Below are 24,487 nucleotides of genomic sequence, written 5' to 3'. Positions count from 1 at the left end.
CGGGTGGCGTAGTCGGACATTTAAACATCAAAACCACATAAATAGTTCCGCCACTGGTTTGACCGCCCTGAGCCACGGAACCGGGTCGCCGCCACGGAGACTACAACCACCAGCATCCACCAAAAAGGGTCTGGCTCCGGGTGTCCCAAGGTCCAGGGGGCGCGTCAGAACATTTTCATCACCTTTCACAATCACCAATGGGACAAGGCAGGGATGTTCTCTGTCCCCTCTCTTTTACATCCTAGTGACGGAGCACCTGCTCTCATCAATTCGCCATAACCCCAATATTAGGTGGATTGAGGTGGGAGGCACCGAGTACAAGTGCTCTCTATTTGCTGATGATGTCCTAGTATATATCACTCAATCACATATATCCATCCATGCTGTTATGGCTGAAATAGATCACTTTGTTACATGGTCAAATTTTAAAATCAATGCAGCGAAGTCTGAGGCCCTCGATGTCTCCCTCCCCAAATCCATATAGGATTCCATCCAGTCCAACTTTCCCTTTGCCTGGCCCTCACAGGGTATCAAATACTTAGGAATTCCTATTCATAGCCACCTCTTCCATCTATGTTATCTTAATTTTGTGCCCTTTATTGAACAACTCCATACAGACCACGGTTGGCAAGTTAGAACTGTAAGATTCACTACGTGAACCACTGGTGTTTTGTGGAAAAGCACATGTACACTGTGTTCCAAATTATTATGCAAAAAGTGTTTAGGAGTGATAAGGGAAGAATTTGTTTGTTTGTCAGTTAAACTCATTGATGGTGATGTGTGTCAGAGCTCTTTATATCACTGTAAGCAATTGCAGACACCTGTGCTAATTAGTTTGGCAGGTGTGTCCAATGAAAGGCAAGACTACTTAAGAAGGCTGTCTCACATTATTAAGCAGCCTACATTTTCTGCCAAAATGGGAAAGAAAAAGGATGTGTCGGCTGCTGAGAAGCAACAAATTGTGGAGTGTTTAGGTCAAGGCATGACTACAATCAACATTGTGCGATGATCAGGATGAAGTGTCTTGGCAATCAAGAAGTATGTAGCTGATTCACAGTACACACGTGTGCGTGCTGATAAGGGCAAATTGAGGACTCTTTCCTACAGGCAATTACGTCAGGTTGAAAGAGCAGCGGCAAAAAAGCCTTGTCATAGCAGCAGACAAGTTTTTGAAGCTGCTGGTGCCTCCAACGTCCCTCGAACAACAAGATGCAGGGTCCTTCAGAGGTTTGCAGCTGTGCATACGCCATCCTGTCGACCTCCTCTATCCACTTCACACAAGCAGAAACGGCTCCAGTGGGCCAAACATTACATGAAGACTGATTTCAAAACTGTTTTGTTCACGGATGAGTGCCGTGCAGCGCTCGATAGTCCAGATGGATGGAGTGGAGGATGGCTGGTTGATGGACACCCCACGCAAACACGGCTACAGCACCAACAAGGAGGAGGTGGAGTAATGTTTTGGGCTGGAATCATGGGGAGAGAGATTGTCGGCCCCTTTAGGATCCCTGAAGGCGCTAAAGATGAACTCCATAATGTATGTGGATTTTCTCAAACAGCACTTCCTGCCATGGTTCAAGAAGAAGAACCGTGTATTTCTCAGCAAGATCATTTTTTTGCATGATAATGCACCATCTCATGCTGCACATAAAACATCTGCATCTCTGGCTGATATGGGCATAAAAGGGGACAAACTTATGGTGTGACCCCCATGCTCCCCTGACCTCTACCCCATTCAGAAGCTTTGGAGCATCATTAAAAGGAGTGTCTATGATGGCGGGAGGCAGTTCACATCTAAGCAACAGCTCTGGGAGGGTATTCTGTCCTCATGCAAAACAATTGAAGCAGAAACCATCCAAAACCTGACAAATTCAATGGACGAGAGAGTTCAGAAGCTCCTTTCGAACAAGGGGTCCTATGTGAAAATGTAACATCACCTAGAATAAAGTTTTGAGTTGAAAACTGTTTGATTTCAGTTTCTAACAACCTGCTTATGCTTATAATTTCAAAAATGACCATTTTTTTGGTCTTTATTAAAATGAAAAGGTTGATCGAAAAGTTTGGGGGATCTAAGAGTTTGGCAACCCAGTAGTCATGATTACTTCGAATTCTGACAATATGAGGGTCATGCTGCAGGTAGTGCAGCAAGAAGGCACTTATGTGTCTTGCGCATCTCGGAGCCCCAAAATTATTTTCCGGGCTAGATGCAGCTAAAAATTATTAATAATTTTAAATCTGGTGAAGCTTTAGTATAGATGGCCTAATAGGATCAGTGCTGCACACTGCTACAAAGCCCAAATTATTTTCCAGTCAAGATTCAGATAAACATGATTAGTAATTTTATATCTGGTGGAGCTTATTATAGATGGCCTAATAGAATCAGTGCTGCACACTGCTACAAAGCCCAAATTAATTTCCAGCCAAGATACAGATAAACATGATTAGTAATTTGAAAGCTTAAAACGGTTGGTAGGGTGATTTTAACCAATCATCAAGCTTTTACTCTCCCCAGGATGACACAGGGGTAGAAAAGTTGTTTCAGATCCATGATTTGTTCATCTTAATGAACGTGAGTCTGTCTACATTATCAGTGGAGAGCCGCGTGCGCTTATCTGTCAGCACACCACCAGCAGCGCTGAACACACGTTCAGACAGAACGCTGGCTGCGGGGCATGACAAGATCTCCAAGGCGTAAGTGGCTAGCTCCGGCCATTTATCCAGATTGGAAGCCCAAAAAGAGCAAGGGTCCAGTGACACAGTCGTGGCTTCAATGTTTACTTGGAGATACTCCTGTACCATCGTCTCTAGGCGTTGACTATGTGTCAGACTTCTTGTCTCCTGTGGCCTTGCAAAGGATGGGCTAAAAAAGTGGTGAAATGATTCCGCAAAATTGATGTTACCAGCAGATACTGTGGTTCTGTTACGGTTTGAGTGCTGAACACTTGACGGTCCCATGGTTGGCAATTTGGAACTGTGAGATTCACTACGTGCACCACTGGTATTTTGTGGAAAAGCACATGTAAGATTCTGCAACAGTCTCTGCTGATACTCCTGCATGCGTGCATCCCTTTCTATGGCAGGAATAATTTCTGCAAATTTACTTTTGTACCGGGGATCTAACAGTGTGGCAACCCAGTAGTCAGGATTATTTCTAATTCTCACAATTCGAGGGTCATGTTGCAGGTAGTGCAGCAAGAAGGCACTCATGTGTGTTGCGCATCCAGGAGCACCAAGTCCCTGTTGTGTTGGTGGCGAGGTAACAATCATGCTTCCTTCCTCTGTCCTCTCCCCCCAACCTCGCGCAACAGAAATGTGATCAAGGTCTCCCTCATCTGATGAGTCTTCCATCAGTTCGTCCTCCACTTCTTCCTGGGCTCCTGCACCTTCCTCACTAGTTTGGCTGCTACCATGCGCCCTGGTAAAACCATCTCCCCCACCCTCACATGCCTGCCGCCTTGGTGCTGCCGACCGTCTGGACCTTGCAGATGTTAGCCCTTCCGCATACAACTCCTCCTCCTCTACTTCCTCCACCTCCTCTTGTGCCACCACCTGACTCCGAATTCTGTTTAACATGTGCTCCAGCATGTAAATCACCAGAATAGTCATGCTGATAATGGCATCGTCAGCACTAAACATCTTCGTCGCCATTTCAAAACTGTGCAGAAGGGTGCATAGGTCCCTGATCTGAGACCACTCCTCCAGCGTGATTTGCCCCACCTCTGGATCTCGTTGGCCCAGGCTATATGTCAGAACGTATTGCACCAGGGCTTGTCGGTGCTGCCACAGTCGCTGCAACATGTGCAGAGTTGAATTCCACCGGGTAGGCACATCGCATTTTAGCCGGTGAAGTGGCAGGCCCAACGACTTCTGTAGAGATGTAAATCGCTGAGCTGCGGGATGCGAACGGCGGAAGTGAGCACACAGCGGCCGTGCCCTCTGCAGAAGGCCATCTAGTCTGGGATAGTGGGCTAAAAATTGCTGGACAACCAGGTTCAACACGTGAGCCATACAAGGCACGTGTGTGACTTTGCCCCGGCGAAGGGTTTGCAGCATTGTCGCACACGGCCTTCCCTGGTTTCAGGTCCAGTGGAGACAACCATTCATGAAATTGGTTCTCCAGAGCTGACCACAATTCCTCAGCTGTGTGACTCACATTTCCCAGACATTTCAATGTAAAAACCGTCTGATGACGTTGAGCCCTATTGCCAGCATAGTAAGGAGGTGTGCAGGATCCCTTCTGCGCAGTTAGAAAGCTTGTGGCATGACCAGACAGGCTTTGGGTGCAGGTGGAAGACCGAGAGGAGGTTGAGGAGGCAGAAGCAGTGGAGGAACTTTGACATAAAGAGGATTGACGCACAACTCGTGGGGACGGCAAGACTTGGACAGCAGCCCCTTGTCCTGCTGTCACCATAGTTACCCAGTGCCCAGTCAGCGACATGTAACGCCCCTGTCCATGCCTACTCGTCCAAGTGTCCGTGGTGAAATGCACCCTGTCACACACAGAGTTTCTCAAAGAAGCGGTGATATTGTGTGCGACATGCTGGTGGAGCGCAGGCACACCTTTCTTTGAGAAGTAGTGCCGACTGGGCATCTGGTACTGGGGCACTGCGACGGACATAAGGTCTTGAAAATCCTCTGTGTCCACCAGGCGGAAAGGCAGCATTTCTGTAGCCAAGAGCTTGCAGATGGTGAAATTCAACCTCTTAGCTTTCTCATGGCTAGGAGGAAATGGTCTTTTACTTGTCCACATCTGAGGGACCGAGGGCTGGCTATTGTGCTTAGACGGGGTTGATAAGGGTGTCCCCGGCAAACTGCCGGTCTGTGAGTAAGATGCAGGCGGACATGTTAGGTTGCCTTGATCCAAAGGTGGTGCTATCGATGTCGGACAGCGCTCAACACCAGCTGATGTTACCACCTCCAAAGAAAATGATGACCTGCCAATCACGCTGGCTGTTGCGGGTAAAGAGGTGGCAGGACTGCGCCCCAAAACAGGTGTGACTGCTGTCCCCCCAGTCACAGAGGATGAAGAGGCCGTGGATGCACAAGATATGGCAGACGGTGGTTGGCCCGGCCGGCTAGGCCGCATTGTAGCACACTGAACTTCCCACTGCAACTTATGCTTCATGTCCATGTGCCGGTTCATGCATGAAGTACTCAAACTATGTATTTTTTGGCCTCTACTTAGCTTTTGCTGACAAATGTTACAGATAACACGAGTTGGGTCATCTTTATCGATCTGAAAAAATGCCCAGGCTATGCAAGGCTTAGCACCCATGCGACCTGAAGAGTAGAGATGAGCGTTGTTCTACTCGAACTGTTCGCCAATCTCAAATTCGAGCTGTTTTGGGCGGTGTTCGAGCCGGTCGGCGAACACGAACAATTTGAGAAAAATTCGGCTGTTCGAGGTTATGTTCGATAACTGTTCGTGCACCAAAATCATAACTGGATTTTTTCTCAGTAATGATGAAAATTAATGTTAATACGCAGTTTGAGTGTACAGCGGGGCGGGGGGAGGGGCAGGGGATGGATCTCTTCAGGAACAATGAAGATCTCCATTTTTTTTTCTCTTTCCCGCATTTGCAGTGGGGAGGTGCCATCTGTCAGCCTATCAGCAGCGCACACACGGAGCGAAGTGCTTTTTTTCACACAAGCAAGGGCATGTGTGATTGGCAGTGTATGTCACATGTCCTTGCCCTATAAGACCAAGCCATTTTCCCCGTCGCCACCATTTTCTCACTGCTGCAGCTGCGTGTTAGACGGCACCGCTGTTGCTGTGTGCGCTATACCTTGTTAATTTCAAGATAATTTTCGCACAAATATACAGATAGCTTGGGAGTAGGGAATAGTTGTGATTGCAGTCCTTTTAAGGACTAGGTTACAGCATTTCCTACGACTTTTATCAGGCAGGTCTGTGCTCTTAAATAGATAGATTGTGGGAGTAAAGACTAATTGTAATTCGAGTCCTTTTCAGGACTAGGTTACATCAGTTCCTATCAGTTTTTGCCAGGCAGGTCTGTGCCAGTGCTGTGCAAGTTTTTTTCACAGCATTTGGCTGAATCTAGCAAAGCTAATCCTTTTTGGCCTATTGCAGAGTGTGTTAGTCAGTGGAGTAGCCTATCTGTGTTGCAAGATATACCACCTGTGTATAGAATACCAATTTTTTTACTGCACCTAGTGAAGTAAAATCTTTTGGGCACAGCATCATTCTATTAGTCCATCTATACTGACCTCCATCAGGTTGCAAACTGAATATAATTTTTTTCTGCATCTAGCTCTGAAAAAATATTTGGGCTTCTAGCAGTGTGTGGGACTTGGTCTATTAGTCCATCTATACTGACCTCCATCAGGTTGCAAATTAAAAATAATTTTTTTCTTCATTTAGCTCTGAAAAAATATTTGGGCTTCTAGAAGTGTGTGGGACTTGTTCTATTAGTCCTTCTATACTGACCTCCAGCAGGTTGCAAATTGAATATAATTTTTTTCTGCATCTAGCTCTGAAAAAATATTTGGGCTTCTAGCGGTGTGTGGGACTTGGTCTATTAGTCCATCTATACTGACCTCCATCAGGTTGCAAATTAAAAATAATTTTTTTCTGCATCTAGCTCTGAAAAAATATTTGGGCTTCTAGCAGTGTGTTGGACTTGGTCTATTAGTCCATCTATACTGACCTCCATCAGGTTGCAAATTAAAAATAATTTTTTTCTTCATTTATCTCTGAAAAAATATTTGGGCTTCTAGCAGCGTGTGGGACTTGTTCTATTAGTCCATCTATACTGACCTCCATCAGGTTGCAAATTAAAAATAATTTTTTTCTGCATCTAGCTCTGAAAAAATATTTGGGCTTCTAGCAGTGTGTGGGACTTGGTCTATTAGTCCATCTATACTGACCTCCATCAGGTTGCAAATTGAATAAAAAAAATTTCTGCATCTAGCTCTGAAAAAATATTTGGGCTTCTAGCGGTGTGTGGGACTTGGTCTATTAGTCCATCTATACTGACCTCCATCAGGTTGCAAATTAAAAATAATTTTTTTCTGCATCTAGCTCTGAAAAAATATTTGGGCTTCTAGCAGTGTGTGGGACTTGGTCTATTAGTCCATCTATACTGACCTCCATCAGGTTGCAAATTAAAAATAATTTTTTTCTTCATTTAGCTCTGAAAAAATATTTGGGCTTCTAGCAGTGTGTGGGACTTGTTCTATTAGTCCTTCTATACTGACGTCCAGCAGGTTGCAAATTGAATATAATTTTTTTCTGCATCTAGCTCTGAAAAAATATTTGGGCTTCTAGCGGTGTGTGGGACTTGGTCTATTAGCCCATCTATACTGACCTCCATCAGGTTGCAAATTAAAAATAATTTTTTTCTGCATCTAGCTCTGAAAAAATATTTGGGCTTCTAGCAGTGTGTGGGACTTGGTCTATTAGTCCATCTATACTGACCTCCATCAGGTTGCAAATTAAAAATAATTTTTTTCTGCATCTAGCTCTGAAAAAATATTTGGGCTTCTAGCAGTGTGTGGGACTTGGTCTATTAGTCCATCTATACTGACCTCCATCAGGTTGCAAATTGAATAAAAAAATTTTCTGCATCTAGCTCTGAAAAAATATTTGGGCTTCTAGCGGTGTGTGGGACTTGGTCTATTAGTCCATCTATACTGACCTCCATCAGGTTGCAAATTAAAAATATTTTTTTTCTGCATCTAGCTCTGAAAAAATATTTGGGCTTCTAGCAGTGTGTGGGACTTGGTCTATTAGTCCATCTATACTGACCTCCATCAGGTTGCAAATTAAAAATAATTTTTTTCTGCATCTAGCTCTGAAAAAATATTTGGGCTTCTAGCAGTGTGTGGGACTTGGTCTATTAGTCCATCTATACTGACCTCCATCAGGTTGCAAATTGAATAAAAAAATTTTCTGCATCTACCTCTGAAAAAATATTTGGGTTTCTAGCGGTGTGTGGGACTTGGTCTATTAGTCCATCTATACTGACCTCCATCAGGTTGCAAATTAAAAATAATTTTTTTCTGCATCTCACTCAGACAATAGTTTTGGCCTAATACCACAGTTTGGCCACTCAGCTCTGCTCGGTTACCATCCATTGTTTTTTTGTGCAAACAACTCCAGAGTTGTGAATTAGTTAACCACCAAAATGAGTGGAAAAAGGCCTGCTGCTGGTGGAAAGGGGAATAGGCGTGTTGGGAAGGGGAAAAAAGGTTGTGTCCGTGGGGTAGGTGCAGAAGAAAGACCATCTTCCAGCCAAACTAAAATGTCTACTTCTTTTAGCGGACAATGTGATAAGATCCCTTTCTTACTGCCACGCCAATCGCTACAAATTCCAGATGAGGCACAAAAACAGCAGGTGCTTCAAGGGATATCAAGTGCTCCTTTAAGTGGGCTCTCCTCCACATCAACTTCAACATCACAAATACTCCAGTCCTCAAAGGTGTCACCCAAATCGCACTTGCTTCCTCACAGCTCCCAAATCTCCAGCTGCCCGTCTGAGTATGAGGTAGAACAGATGGTTGAGTCTGCAGAGCTGTTTACTCATACTATAGCCTGGGAATCAGAGGTCGACTCCAGCGCTTCTGTGAATCCAGACGAGGAAATGATCTGCACTGATGCCCAGAATCTTTATGAGTCGGATCCAGGACCAGACGCAGAAGGTTCTGACCATAATGTAGACCCTCATTCCCAAACTGTAACTCCTGTTGGTGGAGACAATGAGGAAGACGATGATAAGACTCAAATACCTGATTGGAGCGACAACTTTAGTTTTTTGTCAGGGCAGGAACAGGTTGGCTCTGAGGACGACGGGTGTGATAACGCACAGGGTGATGATGATGAGGTCGGAGATCCCACTTACTGTCAACCCACAGTCAGCCAAGAGATGAGGTCAGCAGAGGAGGTGGAGGAAGATTCTAGTGATGACGAGGTCAGGTTGCGCCTTCCTGGACAGAGACGTAGTACTGGAAGCACGTCAACAACTGCATCCTCAAACACAACTCTGCCTCTCACCACAAGTCGTGGTGTCTCTTCAGGTCGCATGGGTGCTAAGCCTTGCATAGCCTGGGCATTTTTTCAGATCGATAAAGATGACCCAACTCGTGTTATCTGTAACATTTGTCAGCAAAAGCTAAGTAGAAGCCAAAAAATACATAGTTTGAGTACTTCATGCATGAACCGGCACATGGACATGAAGCATAAGTTGCAGTGGGAAGCTCAGTGTGCTACAATGCGGTCTAGCCGGCCGGGCCAACCACCGTCTGCCATATCTTGTGCATCCGCGGCCTCTTCATCCTCTGTGACTGGGGGGACAGCAGTCACACCTGTTTTGGGGCGCAGACCTGCCACCTCTTTACCCGCAACAGCCAGCGTGATTGGCAGGTCATCATTTTCTTTGGAGGTGGTAACACCAGCTGGTCTTGAGCGCTGTCCGACATCGATAGCACCACCTTTGGATCAAGGCAACCTAACATGTCCGCCTGCATCTTCCTCACAGACCGGCAGTTTGCCGGGGACACCCTTATCAACCCCGTCTAAGCACAATAGCCAGCCCTCGGTCCCTCAGATGTGGACAAGTAAAAGACCATTTCCTCCTAGCCATGAGAAAGCTAAGAGGTTGAATTTCACCATCTGCAAGCTCTTGGCTACAGAAATGCTGCCTTTCTGCCTGGTGGACACAGAGGATTTTCGAGACCTTATGTCCGTCGCAGTGCCCCAGTACCAGATGCCCAGTCGGCACTACTTCTCAAAGAAAGGTGTGCCTGCGCTCCACCAGCATGTCGCACACAACATCACCGCTTCTTTGAGAAACTCTGTGTGTGACAGGGTGCATTTCACCACAGACAATTGGACGAGTAGGCATGGACAGGGGCGTTACATGTCGCTGACTGTGCACTGGGTAACTATGGTGACAGCAGGACAAGGGGCTGCTGTCCAAGTCTTGCCGTCCCCACGAGTTGTGCGTCAATCCTCTTTATGTCATTTTTCCTCCACTGCTTCTGCCTCCTCAACCTCCTCTCGGTCTTCCACCTGCACCCAAAGCCTGTCTGGTCATTCCACAAGCTTTCTAACTGCGCAGAAGGGATCCTGCACACCTCCTTACTATGCTGGCAGTAGGGCTCAACGTCATCAGGCGGTTTTTACATTGAAATGTCTGGGAAATGTGAGTCACACAGCTGAGGAGTTGTGGTCAGCTCTGGAGAACCAATTTCATGAATGGTTGTCTCCACTGGACCTGAAACCAGGGAAGGCCGTGTGCGACAATGCTGCAAACCTGGGTGCGGCCCTTCGCCGGGGCAATGTCACACACGTGCCTTGTATGGCTCACGTGTTGAACATGGTTGTCCAGCAATTTTTAGCCCACTATCCCAGACTAGATGGCCTTCTGCAGAGGGCATGGTCGCTGTGTGCTCACTTCCGCCGTTCGCATCCCGCAGCTCAGCGACTTACATCTCTACAGAAGTCGTTGGGCCTGCCACTTCACCGGCTAAAATGCGATGTGCCTACCCGGTGGAATTCAACTCTGCACATGTTGCAGCGACTGTGGCAGCACCGACAAGCCCTGGTGCAATACGTTCTGATGTATAGCCTGGGCCAACGAGATTCAGAGGTGGGGCAAATCACGCTGGAGGAGTGGTCTCAGATCAGGGACCAATGCAGCCTTCTGCACAGTTTTGAAATGGCGACGAAGATGTTTAGTGCTGACGATGCCATTATCAGCATGACTATTCCGGTGATTTACATGCTGGAGCACATGTTAAACAGAATTCGGAGTCAGGTGGTGGCACAAGAGGAGGTGGAGGAAGTAGAGGAGGAGGAGTTGTATGCGGAAGGGCTAACATCTGCAAGGTCCAGACGGTCGGCAGCACCAGGGCGGCAGGCATGTGAGGGTGGGGGAGATGATTTTACCAGGGCGCATGGTAGCAGCCAAACTAGTGAGGAAGGTGCAGGAGCCCAGGAAGAAGTGGAGGACGAACTGATGGAAGACTCATCAGATGAGGGAGACCTTGATCACATTTCTGTTGTGCGATGTTGGGGGGAGAGGACAGAGGAAGGAAGCATGATTGTTACCTCGCCACCAACACAACAGGGACTTGGTGCTCCTGGATGCGCAACACACATGAGTGCCTTCTTGCTGCACTACCTGCAACATGACCCTCGAATTGTGAGAATTAGAAATAATCCTGACTACTGGGTTGCCACACTGTTAGATCCCCGGTACAAAAGTAAATTTGCAGAAATTATTCCTGCCATAGAAAGGGATGCACGCATGCAGGAGTATCAGCAGAGACTGTTGCAGAATCTTACATGTGCTTTTCCACAAAACACCAGTGGTTCACGTAGTGAATCTTACAGTTCTAACTTACCAACCGTGGTCTGTATGGAATTGTTCAATAAAGGGCCCAAAATTAAGATAACATAGATGGGAGAGGTCTCTATGAATAGGAATTCCTAAGTATTTGATACCCTGTGAGGGCCAGGCAAAGGGAAAGTTGGACTGGATGGAATCCTATATGGATTTAGGGAGGGAGACATCGAGGGCCTCAGACTTCGCTGCATTGATTTTAAAATTTTACCATGTAACAAAGTGATCTATTTCAGCCATAACAGCAGGGATGGATATATGTGATTGAGTGATATATACTGGGACATCATCAGCAAATAGAGAGCACTTGTACTCGGTGCCTCCCACCTCAATCCACCTAATATTGGGGTTATGGCGAATTGATGAGAGCAGGTGCTCCGTCACTAGGATGTATAAGAGAGGGGACAGAGGACATCCCTGCCTTGTCACATAGGTGATTGTGAAAGGTGATGAAAATGTTCTGACGCACCCCCTGGGCCTTGGGACACCCGGAGCCGGACCCTTTTTGGTGGATGCTGGTGGTTGTAGTCTTCGTGGCGGCGATCCGGTTCCGTGGCTCAGGGCGGTCAAACCAGTGGCGGAACTATTTATGTGGTTTTGATGTTTAAATGTCCGACTACGCCACCCGTGGATTGCGGTCAGAGTGAACCGCCGCTACAGGGCAGACCGCTAAGGCTGGTGTTGTGGGTGCAGCAGAGCGTAGCATAACTCCCCACGGGAGGAGTATAGCCTCAGGGCAGTGTATGCGGAGGATGGGGGTGATGGTGCAGGGCAGCAGCAGTAACGACACGGAGTCAGTGATGCAGTTCAGGGCCTTTACTCACAGTTCTTATTATCCAGACCACGTCTGCAGGTAACGGCTGCCCACGTCGTACTGTGCTCACCAGGTGAGGGGCTCAGACAACTCCCAGATAACTTTGGAGCGCTTCACAGGACCCCCTTTGTGTGTCCTTTGTCTGGCCTTTCTTACCAACACTTCTGTCCGGCTGCATCGGGCCTCCTCTTGGTAACTTGGCGCCAGTTTCCCTGACCCTATGTGGTGCCTTCCTAGCGGGTGGAGCAAGGGGCTGCGCCACATAAAATGTCAGAGCCTCCGGTTTCTAGCTGAGGGTCGTTTCCTGCCTCCACTAGTTCGGGGACCGGTCTCCCCCTTTGGCCTGACCCCTCCACGCAGGTGGATTCGGGCGTGCGGTGGCGACTCGCCCGTCCGCACCCCTGGGATCCCTTCATTCCTCGTTCCTGGAGCCTTCTCCGCTCCTCTTCCTTCCTTCTCCCTCTTGCAGGCCTGGGCCTCTGTTACTAGGCCCGCCTCCGGAGCAGAGCTCATGCAGAGCCCCTGCTCCCTGCCACTTCTGCTCAGACTTCTCTGCACTGAACTAAGATGGTGCCCACCTTTTATACTCCCTTCTCAATGCACCCAGGAACTGCTTCCTCCCTGCTCCTGCACTGCAGGGTTCCCCTTCCTCAGTGTTCCCTCCCCCCACTCCAGCCAGGGACAGGGACTGTCGTGCCCATCTCAGGGGCATATTGGTCGCCCTGCCCCACGGCAATGTGGTGTAATGCATGCAGGTGTCGGGTCCTGATCCACACTCCATCCTTATCTGAGAGTGAGATATCACACCTCTGGGTGAGGTGCAATACGTCTGTAGCAACCGAGCCCTCGGTGCTACAGTTCCATTTATCTTCAGCCTAGGTGACGTATTGTGATACAGGGCCGTGATTTTGGCTATAAAAGGGTCCCCTAGACCCCTACCCCAAGCTTTTTAAGAGAATCATATATGGCGTGCCAGGAGACTCTATGGAATGCTTTCTCAGCATCCAACGAGAGTATCTACTTACAAATTTTTAACTGCATCTAGCCCAGGAAATACTTTGTGCCTAGTAGCAGTGTCTGCTAGTCAGCGGATTATCCCGGCTGTTAAGCAAGCTACACCACCTGTAGATTGGACACTTAATTTTTTCAAAGGAAATGCTTCGGGACCACGGGATACTTAGTGAAGAGCATCAGGAGGCACCCCAAGGCATAGGGGCTGGGACTGGCACTAGGATGCCTTGCGGTGGACAGCCGAGCTCGATCCTTATAAAAGCTTTTTAACTGCAGCAGCTTTAGTGGACGCTACTGGAGCTGGAATTACGCGGCTGCTGGCATGAGACTTGCCCTCCAATAGATCCTTGTAAATGGATTTAAAGTGTATTCATTCAAATTAGAGGGACAATTTAAATTAAAAAGCTTAGAGCTGCCTCCACCACAGGGGGGCTCTCTCGACCCACCAGCGGACAGGCACCAGTATTGGGAGAGGGGGGCTGGCCGTCAGGGTTCACCGCGGCTCTGGCACAAACCCGGCGACACGGAGGTGGCACGGGCAGGAGCGGACTGGCCGTCTCGGCTTCTCACTTTTTGGATTTTAGAAGGGCATGACATGTCTATATCTGTGTCTCCCCCTCCTTTTACTCCTCCACCTCTTTTCTTTTCGCATGACTATATGTACTTGTCACTTTTCCATGTGTTAGTTGTGTCTTCTGAGCAGTTTGTCAGCTTTTGGACACATTTGAAGGTGTTTTCTATGTGTTTCTATGTGTTTTTGTTTGCCTGCCATTGGTTTTAACGGTGTTCGAAGGTGTTCGACGAACAGTTCGACGAACAGTTCGGCGAACACACGGGTGTTCGACGAACCGAACCGAACTCGAACACTACGGGGGTGGCTCAACACTACTGAAGAGCCACCACGACTTGTGGTGAGAGGCAGAGTTGTGTTTGAGGATGCAGTTGTTGACGTGCTTCCAGTACTACGTCTCTGTCCAGGAAGGTGCAACCTGACCTCGTCGTCACTAGCATCTTCCTCCACCTCCTCTGCTGACCTCATCTCTTGGCTGACTGTGGGTTGACAGTAAGTGGGATCTCCAACCTCATCATCATCACCCTGTGCGTTATCACACCCGTCGTCCTCAGAGCCAACCTGCTCCTGCCCTGACAAAAAACTAAAGTTGTCGCTCCAATCAGTTATTTGAGTCTTATCATCGTCTTCCTCATTGTCTCCACCAACAGGAGTTACAGTTTGGGAATGAGGGTCTACATTATGGTCAGAACCTTCTGCGTCTGGTCCTGGATCCGACTCATAAAGATTCTGGGCATCAGTGCAGATCATTTCCTCGTCTGGATTCACAGAAGCGCTGGAGTCGACCTCTGATTCCCAGGCTAAAGTATGAGTAAACAGCTCTGCAGACTCAACCATCTGTTCTACCTCATACTCAGACGGGCAGCTGGAGATTTGGGAGCTGTGAGGAAGCAAGTGCGATTGGGGTGACACTTTGAGGACTGGAGTATTTGTGATGTTGAAGTTGATGTGGAGGAGAGCCCACTTAAAGGAGCACTTGATATCCGTTGAAGCACCTGCTGTTTTTGTGCCTCATCTGGAATTTGTAGCGATTGGCGTGGCCGTAAGAAAGGGATCTTATCACATTGTCCGCTAAAAGAAGTAGACATTTTAGTTTGGCTGGAAGATGGTCTTTCTTCTGCAGATGTTACTGTTGCTTTAACACCTACCCCACGGACACAACCTTTTTTCCCCTTCCCAACACGCCTATTCCCCTTTCCACCAGCAGCAGGCCTTTTTCCACTCATTTTGGTGGTTAACTAATTCACAACTCTGGAGTTGTTTGCACAAAAAAACAATGGATGGGAACCGAGCAGAGCTGAGTGGCCAAACTGTGGTATTAGGCCAAAACTATTGGCTGGGTTAGATGCAGAAAAAAGTTATATTCAATTTGCAACCTGATGGAGGTCAGTATAGATGGACTAATAGAACAAGTCCCACACACAGCTAGAAGCCAAAATATTTTTTCAGAGGTAGATGCAGAAATTTTTTTTATTCAGTTTGCAACCTGATGGAGGTCTGTATAGATGGATTAATAGAACAAGTCCCACACACAGCTAGAAGCCCAATATTTTTTCAGAGGTAGATGCAGAAAAAAAATATATTCAGTTTGCAACCTGATGGAGGTCAGTATAGATGGACTAATAGAGAAAGTCCCACACACTGCTAGAAGGCCAAATATTTTTTCAGAGCTAGATGCAGACAAAAAATTATTTTTAATTTGCAACCTGATGGAGGTCAGTATAGGTGGACTAATAGAACAAGTCCACACACTGCTAGAAGGCCAAATATTTTATCAGAGCTAGATGCAGAAAAAAATTATATTCAGTTTGCAACCTGATGGAGGTCTGTATAGATGGAGTAATAGAACAAGTCCCACACACAGCTAGAAGCCCAAATATTTTTTCAGAGGTACTGTAGATGCAGATAAAAATTATTTTTAATTTGCAACCTGATGGAGGTCAGTATAGATGGAGTAATACAACAAGTCCCACACACAGCTAGAAGCCCAATATTTTTACAGAGGTAGATGCAGAAAAAAATATATTCAGTTTGCAACCTGATGGAGGTCAGTATAGATGGAGTAATAGAACAAGTCCCACACACAGCTAGAAGCCCAAATATTTTTTCAGAGGTAGATGCAGATAAAAATTATTTTTAATTTGCAACCTGATGGAGGTCAGTATAGATGGACTAATAGAGAAAGTCCCACACACTGCTAGAAGGCCAAATATTTTTTCAGAGCTAGATGCCGATAAAAATTATATTCAATTTGCAACCTGATGGAGGTCAGTATAGATGGACTAATAGAGAAAGTCCCACACACTGCTAGAAGGCCAAATATTTTTTCAGAGCTAGATGCAGATAAAAATTATATTCAATTTGCAACCTGATGGAAGTCAGTATAGATGTACTAATAGAACAAGTCCCACACACAGCTAGAAGCCCAAATATTTTTTCAGAGGTACTGTAGATGCAGATAAAAATTATTTTTAATTTGCAACCTGATGGAGGTCAGTATAGATGGACTAATAGAGAAAGTCCCACACACTGCTAGAAGGCCAAATATTTTTTCAGAGCTAGATGCAGAAAAAAGTTATATTCAGTTTGCAACCTGATGGAGGTCAGTATAGATGGACTAATAGAGAAAGTCCACCAGACTGCTAGAAGGCCACATATTTTTTCAGAGGTAGATGCAGAAAAAAATATATTCAGTTTGCAACCTGATGGAGGTCTGTATAGATGGAGTAATACAACAAGTCCCACACACAGCTAGAAGCCCAATATTTTTACAGAGGTAGATGCAGAAAAAAATATATTCAGTTTGCAACCTGATGGAGGTCAGTATAGATGGAGTAATAGAACAAGTCCCACACACAGCTAGAAGCCCAAATATTTTTTCAGAGGTAGATGCAGATAAAAATTATTTTTAATTTGCAACCTGATGGAGGTCAGTATAGATGGACTAATAGAGAAAGTCCCACACACTGCTAGAAGGCCAAATATTTTTTCAGAGCTAGATGCCGATAAAAATTATATTCAATTTGCAACCTGATGGAGGTCAGTATAGATGGACTAATAGAGAAAGTCCCACACACTGCTAGAAGGCCAAATATTTTTTCAGAGCTAGATGCAGATAAAAATTATATTCAATTTGCAACCTGATGGAAGTCAGTATAGATGTACTAATAGAACAAGTCCCACACACAGCTAGAAGCCCAAATATTTTTTCAGAGGTACTGTAGATGCAGATAAAAATTATTTTTAATTTGCAACCTGATGGAGGTCAGTTTAGATGGACTAATAGAGAAAGTCCCACACACTGCTAGAAGGCCAAATATTTTTTCAGAGCTAGATGCAGAAAAAAGTTATATTCAGTTTGCAACCTGATGGAGGTCAGTATAGATGGACTAATAGAGAAAGTCCCACAGACTGCTAGAAGGCCACATATTTTTTCAGAGGTAGATGCAGAAAAAAATATATTCAGTTTGCAACCTGATGGAGGTCTGTATAGATGGAGTAATACAACAAGTCCCACACACAGCTAGAAGCCCAATATTTTTTCATAGGTAGATGCAGAAAAAAATATATTCAGTTTGCAACCTGATGGAGGTCAGTATAGATGGAGTAATAGAACAAGTCCCACACACAGCTAGAAGCCCAAATATTTTTTCAGAGGTAGATGCAGATAAAAATTATTTTTAATTTGCAACCTGATGGAGGTCAGTATAGATGGACTAATAGAGAAAGTCCCACACACTGCTAGAAGGCCAAATATTTTTTCAGAGCTAGATGCAGATAAAAATTATATTCAATTTGCAACCTGATGGAGGTCAGTATAGATGGACTAATAGAGAAAGTCCCACACACTGATAGAAGGCCAAATATTTTTTAAGAGCTAGATGCAGATAAAAATTATATTCAATTTGCAACCTGATGGAGGTCAGTATAGATGGACTAATAGAACAAGTCCCACACACAGCTAGAAGCCCAAATATTTTTTCAGAGGTACTGTAGATGCAGATAAAAATTATTTTTAATTTGCAACCTGATGGAGGTCAGTATAGATGGACTAATAGAACAAGTCCCACACACAGCTAGAAGCCCAAATATTTTTTCAGAGGTACTGTAGATGCAGAAAAAAAATATATTCAGTTTGCAACCTGATGGAGGTCAGTATAGATGGACTAATAGAGAAAGTCCCACACACTGCTATAAGGCCACATAATTTTTCAGAGGTAGATGCAGAAAAAAATATATTCAGTTTGCAACCTGATGGAGGTCTGTATAGATGGATTAATAGAACAAGTCCCACACACAGCTAGAAGCCCAATATTTTTTCAGAGTTAGATGCAGAAAAAAATATATTCAGTTTGCAACCTGATGGAGGTCTGTATAGATGGATTAATAGAACAAGTCCCACACACAGCTACAAGCCCAATATTTTTTCAGAGGTAGATGCAGAAAAAAATATATTTAGTTTGCAACCTGATGGAGGTCTGTATAGAAGGATTAATAGAACAAGTCCCACACACAGCTACAAGCCCAATATTTTTTCAGAGGTAGATGCAGAAATAAAAATATATTCAGTTTGCAACCTGATGGAGGTCAGTATAGATGGACTAATAGAGAAAGTCCCACACACTGCTAGAAGGCCAAATATTTTTTCAGAGCTAGATGCAGACAAAAAATTATATTCAGTTTGCAACCTGATGGAGGTCAGTATAGATGGACTAATAGAGAAAATCCCACACACTGCTAGAAGGCCACATATTTTTTCAGAGGTAGATGCAGAATAAAATATATTCAGTTTGCAACCTGATGGAGGTCAGTATAGATGGACTAATACAACAAGTCCCACACACAGCTAGAAGCCCAATATTGTTTCAGAGGTAGATGCAGAAAAAAATATATTTAGTTTGCAACCTGATGGAGGTCTGTATAGATGGATTAATAGAACATGTCCCACACACAGCTACAAACCCTATATTTTTTCAGAGGTAGATGCAGAAAAAAAATATATTCAGTTTGCAACCTGATGGAGGTCAGTATAGATGGACTAATATAGAAAGTCCCACACACTGCTAGAAGGCCAAATATTTTTTCAGAGGTAGATGCAGACAAAAAATTATTTTTAATTTGCAACCTGATGGAGGTCAGTATAGATGGACTAATAGAGAAAGTCCCACACACTGCTAGAAGGCCAAATATTTTTTCAGAGCTAGATGCAGATAAAAATTATATTCAATTTGCAACCTGATGGAGGTCAGTATAGATGGACTAATAGAGAAAGTTCCACACACTGCTAGAATGCCAAATATTTTTTCAGAGCTAGATGCAGATAAAGATTATATTCAATTTGCAACCTGATGGAGGTCAGTATAGATGGACTAATAGAACAAGTCCCACACACAGCTAGAAGCCCAAATATTTTTTCAGAGGTACTGTAGATGCAGATAAAAATTATTTTTAATTTGCAACCTGATGGAGGTCAGTATAGATGGACTAATAGAGAAAGTCCCACACACTGCTAGAAGGCCAAATATTTTTTCAGAGCTAGATGCAGAAAAAAATTATATTCAGTTTGCAACCTGATGGAGGTCAGTATAGATGGACTAATAGAGAAAGTCCCACACACTGCTAGAAGGCCACATATTTTTTCAGAGGTAGATGCAGAAAAAAATATATTCAGTTTGCAACCTGATGGAGGTCTGTATAGATGGATTAATAGAACAAGTCCCACACACAGCTAGAAGCCCAATATTTTTTCAGAGGTAGATGCAGAAAAAAATATATTCAGTTTGCAACCTGATGGAGGTCTGTATAGATGGATTAATAGAACAAGTCCCACACACAGCTAGAAGCCCAATATTTTTTCAGAGGTAGATGCAGAAAAAAATATATTTAGTTTGCAACCTGATGGAGGTCTGTATAGATGGATTAATAGAACAAGTCCCACACACAGCTACAAGCCCAATATTTTTTCAGAGGTAGATGCAGAAAAAATATATATTCAGTTTGCAACCTGATGGAGGTCAGTATAGATGGACTAATAGAGAAAGTCCCACACACTGCTATAAGGCCAAATATTTTTTCAGAGCTAGATGCAGACAAAAAAATATTTTGAATTTGCAACCTGATGGAGGTCAGTATAGGTGGACTAATAGAACAAGTCCCACACACTGCTAGAAGGCCAAATATTTTTTCAGAGCTAGATGCAGAAAAAAATTATATTCAGTTTGCAACCTGATGGAGGTCTGTATAGATGGATTAATAGAACAAGTCCCACACACAGCTAGAAGCCCAAATATTTTTTCAAAGGTAGATGCAGATAAAAATTATTTTTAATTTGCAACCTGATGGAGGTCAGTATAGATGGACTAATAGAGAAAGTCCCACACACTGCTAGAAGGCCAAATATTTTTTTCACAGCTAGATGCAGATAAAAATTATTTTTAATTTGCAACCTGATGGAGGTCAGTATAGATGGACTAATAGAGAAAGTCCCACACACTGCTAGAAGGCCACATATTTTTTCAGAGGTAGATGCAGAATAAAATATATTCAGTTTGCAACCTGATGGAGGTCTGTATAGATGGATTAATAGAACAAGTCCCACACACAGCTAGAAGCCCAATATTTTTTCAGAGGTAGATGCAGAAAAAAATATATTCAGTTTGCAACCTGATGGAGGTCAGTATAGATGGACTAATACAACAAGTCCCACACACAGCTAGAAGCCCAATATTGTTTCAGAGGTAGATGCAGAAAAAAATATATTTAGTTTGCAACCTGATGGAGGTCTGTATAGATGGATTAATAGAACATGTCCCACACACAGCTACAAGCCCAATATTTTTTCAGAGGTAGATGCAGAAAAAAAATATATTCAGTTTGCAACCTGATGGAGGTCAGTATAGATGGACTAATAGAGAAAGTCCCACACACTGCTAGAAGGCCAAATATTTTTTCAGAGGTAGATGCAGACAAAAAATTATTTTTAATTTGCAACCTGATGGAGGTCAGTATAGATGGACTAATAGAGAAAGTCCCACACACTGCTAGAAGGCCAAATATTTTTTCAGAGCTAGATGCAGATAAAAATTATATTCAATTTGCAACCTGATGGAGGTCAGTATAGATGGACTAATAGAGAAAGTTCCACACACTGCTAGAAGGCCAAATATTTTTTCAGAGCTAGATGCAGATAAAGATTATATTCAATTTGCAACCTGATGGAGGTCAGTATAGATGGACTAATAGAACAAGTCCCACACACAGCTAGAAGCCCAAATATATTTTCAGAGGTACTGTAGATGCAGATAAAAATTATTTTTAATTTGCAATCTGATGGAGGTCAGTATAGATGGACTAATAGAGAAAGTCCCACACACTGCTAGAAGGCCAAATATTTTTTCAGAGCTAGATGCAGAAAAAAATTATATTCAGTTTGCAACCTGATGGAGGTCAGTATAGATGGACTAATAGAGAAAGTCCCACACACTGCTTGAAGGCCACATATTTTTTCAGAGGTAGATGCAGAAAAAAATATATTCAGTTTGCAACCTGATGGAGGTCTGTATGGATGGATTAATAGAACAAGTCCCACACACAGCTAGAAGCCCAATATTTTTTCAGAGGTAGATGCAGAAAAAAATATATTCAGTTTGCAACCTGATGGAGGTCTGTATAGATGGATTAATAGAACAAGTCCCACACACAGCTAGAAGCCCAATATTTTTTCAGAGGTAGATGCAGAAAAAAATATATTTAGTTTGCAACCTGATGGAGGTCTGTATAGATGTATTAATAGAACAAGTCCCACAAACAGCTACAAGCCCAATATTTTTTCAGAGGTAGATGCAGAAAAAAAATATATTCAGTTTGCAACCTGATGGAGGTCAGTATAGATGGACTAATAGAGAAAGTCCCACACACTGCTAGAAGGCCAAATATTTTTTCAGAGCTAGATGCAGACAAAAAAATATTTTGAATTTGCAACCTGATGGAGGTCAGTATAGGTGGACTAATAGAACAAGTCCCACACACTGCTAGAAGGCCAAATATTTTTTCAGAGCTAGATGCAGAAAAAAATTATATTCAGTTTGCAACCTGATGAAGGTCTGTTTAGATGGATTAATAGAACAAGTCCCACACACAGCTAGAAGCCCAATATTTTTTCAGAGCTAGATGCAGAAAAAATTTTTATTAAATTTGCAACCTGATGGAGGTCAGTATAGATGGACTAATAGAATGATGCTATGCCCAAAAGATTTTACTTCACTAGGTGCAGTAAAAAAATTGGTATTCTATACACAGGTGGTATATCTTGCAACACAGATAGGCTACTCCACTGACTAACACACTCTGCAATAGGCCAAAAAGGATTAGCTTTGCTAGATTCAGCCAAATGCTGTGAAAAAACTTGCACAGCACTGGCACAGACCTGCCTGGCAAAAACTGATAGGAACTGATGTAACCTAGTCCTGAAAAGGACTCCAATTACAATTAGTCTTTACTCCCACAATCTATCTATTAAAGAGCACAGACCTGCCTGATAAAAGTCGTAGGAAATGCTGTAACCTAGTCCTTAAAAGGACTGTAATCACAACTATTCCCTACTCCCAAGCTATCTGTAGATTTGTGCGAAAATTGGCTTGAAATTAACAAGGTATAGCGCACACAGCAACAGCGGTGCCGTCTAACACGCAGCTGCAGCAGTGAGAAAATGGTGGCGTCGGGGAAAATGGCTTGGTCTTATAGGGCAAGGACATGTGACATACACTGCCAATGACACATGCCCTTGCTTGTGTGAAAAAAAGCACTTCGCTCCGTATGTGCGCTGCTGATAGGCTGACAGATTGCACCTCCCCACTGCAAATGCGGGAAAGAGAAAAAAAAATAGAGATCTTCATTGTTCCTGCAGAGATCCATCCCCTGCCCCTCCACCCACCCCGCTGTACACTCAAACTGCGTATTAACATTAATTTTCATCATTACTGAGAAAAAATCCAGTTATGATTTTGGTGCACGAACAGTTATCGAACATAACCTCGAACAGCGAATTTTTCTCAAATTGTTCGTGTTCGCCGAACGGCTCGAACACCGCCCAAAACAGCTCGAATTTGAGATTGGCGAACAGTTCGAGTAGAACAACGCTCATCTCTACTTCTGACATTAGAATTTTCTTTCAGTAAATTGTACAGCTTCACTCCTGTTACTGATTAGTTGGGGGTCCGCTCTATTGGTGGCAATCTCAAATCGAAAACTAAAAGTGATGGGGCTTAGCAAAACCAATCCTCAACGTTGGCACTTTGGCAGTATTCCTTGGGGTCCTAGAGGCAAATCTTAAATGTCCTGAATTTGTGCTTTCAAAAAAGACTTCTGGGAACATCAAATAGTTTCTTTGTGCATATGTTAGTTGTTGCTTTGGCATCGGAAAAATACTGTGGATAGGAAAATGGGAGGGACTATTTCATCTCTATGTGTTCTCTGTCCCTATTAGGGCAGAGAGTGAACCTCCTAAGGTGCTGTCGTGGAAGATTCCTAGAAACCGAACTACCAGTAAGTCTAATTTCAGATTTTTTTACCTCAAGGCATCAATAGACTATATATATACTTAATAAACAAAAGCTAAAAGAGCAGATGAACATAGTTTAACAAGTCTGAAATGCGCATGTGATACTGACATCAATGTTTCACCACATTTTGGGACAAATGTTTTCACTTTCAACATTAACAATCAGTAGAATATTTTCTCTAAATTTGCATCTCCTTTCTTCACTCCAATTGTTTGCAGCTAAGAAAAAATAAAGCTTGATGCAACATTATGCTTACAAATTGTGTTTTATGCTCAATCATCACCTGTCCTACAGAGACACAGTCAGAATTACCCTGGTGAATTGAGTAAATTTGAAAATGTAAATAAATGCAGAATTGCTGTTTTTTCTATTCGTTCACAAAGAATTAATGTAAGTTCTTAAATATGTACGCAAAATAGCGGGACTTTCAAATATAGATAATCTTGCAAAAACAAGTCAAAGTAAAAATAAATACATCCAGTTGTGACATCTACAGTGTGTTGAACATTCCTGAATCTAAATGTGTCCTGCCGAAATAGCTCAGTTGGGAGAGCGTTATACTGAATATCTAAAGGTCCCTGGTTCAATCCCAGGTTTCGGCTTAAGTTTTTTTCTTCACCCATTAAATTTTAAGCAGAAAATAAACAAAGCATATGGACTGACTGTTTACAGAGAATGTAAAAATCCTAATCATTATAACTATCTACAGAAAATAAAATGATGGAAACTTAAGAACTGAACACTTTTAACTTTTGAGGAAAATAATATTTTTTGTAATTTTTCCTTCATTCTGGACGTCATCACTTTGTTTTATTTTAGTTTGACTTAGCTGTATGAGGATTTAAAGGAAACCTGATAGCTAATACGGGCAGCATGTATCAGACACTAGCTGAATAATTTCAGCCATTTATTTTTGACTATGAATCGCTATGGCATTACTGAGACAAATATGCTTCAAAAATATGCCAGGAACAAAGCTGTTTGGGGAAAAAGCCAGGAAGGCAAAAAACACAAGCCCCAACTCAGGACCGTCATCTTTCATTCTAAAAATAGGGGTCTCTACGTTAATGGTAAGACAAAGAATCCACAGATTTGGCATTTCTCTAGCGAGGAGAGCCCACTTAAAATGTATGGGGTGCTTGTCTCCATTAGCGCAAGCTGGGCA

The 24,487-nt window shown here is 43.7% G+C and overlaps 1 non-coding gene across 1 annotated transcript; it reads left to right on the top strand.

Moving 5' to 3' along the window:
• The first annotated feature begins 23,851 nt into the window (after window positions 1-23,851).
• Window positions 23,852-23,924, top strand: TRNAF-GAA (transfer RNA phenylalanine (anticodon GAA)). Its single transcript has one exon. It is a non-coding gene; the product is annotated as a tRNA-Phe (tRNA).
• Window positions 23,925-24,487: the final 563 nt, after the last annotated feature.

Source organism: Phyllobates terribilis, unplaced genomic scaffold (genome assembly GCF_046119375.1).
Source record: "Phyllobates terribilis strain yellow unplaced genomic scaffold, ASM4611937v1 Scaffold_12__6_contigs__length_324123572, whole genome shotgun sequence".
Classification (NCBI taxonomy): domain Eukaryota; kingdom Metazoa; phylum Chordata; class Amphibia; order Anura; family Dendrobatidae; genus Phyllobates; species Phyllobates terribilis.
The sequence above is the reverse complement of the archived record's forward strand: the minus strand, read 5'-3'. Positions and strand labels throughout refer to the sequence as shown.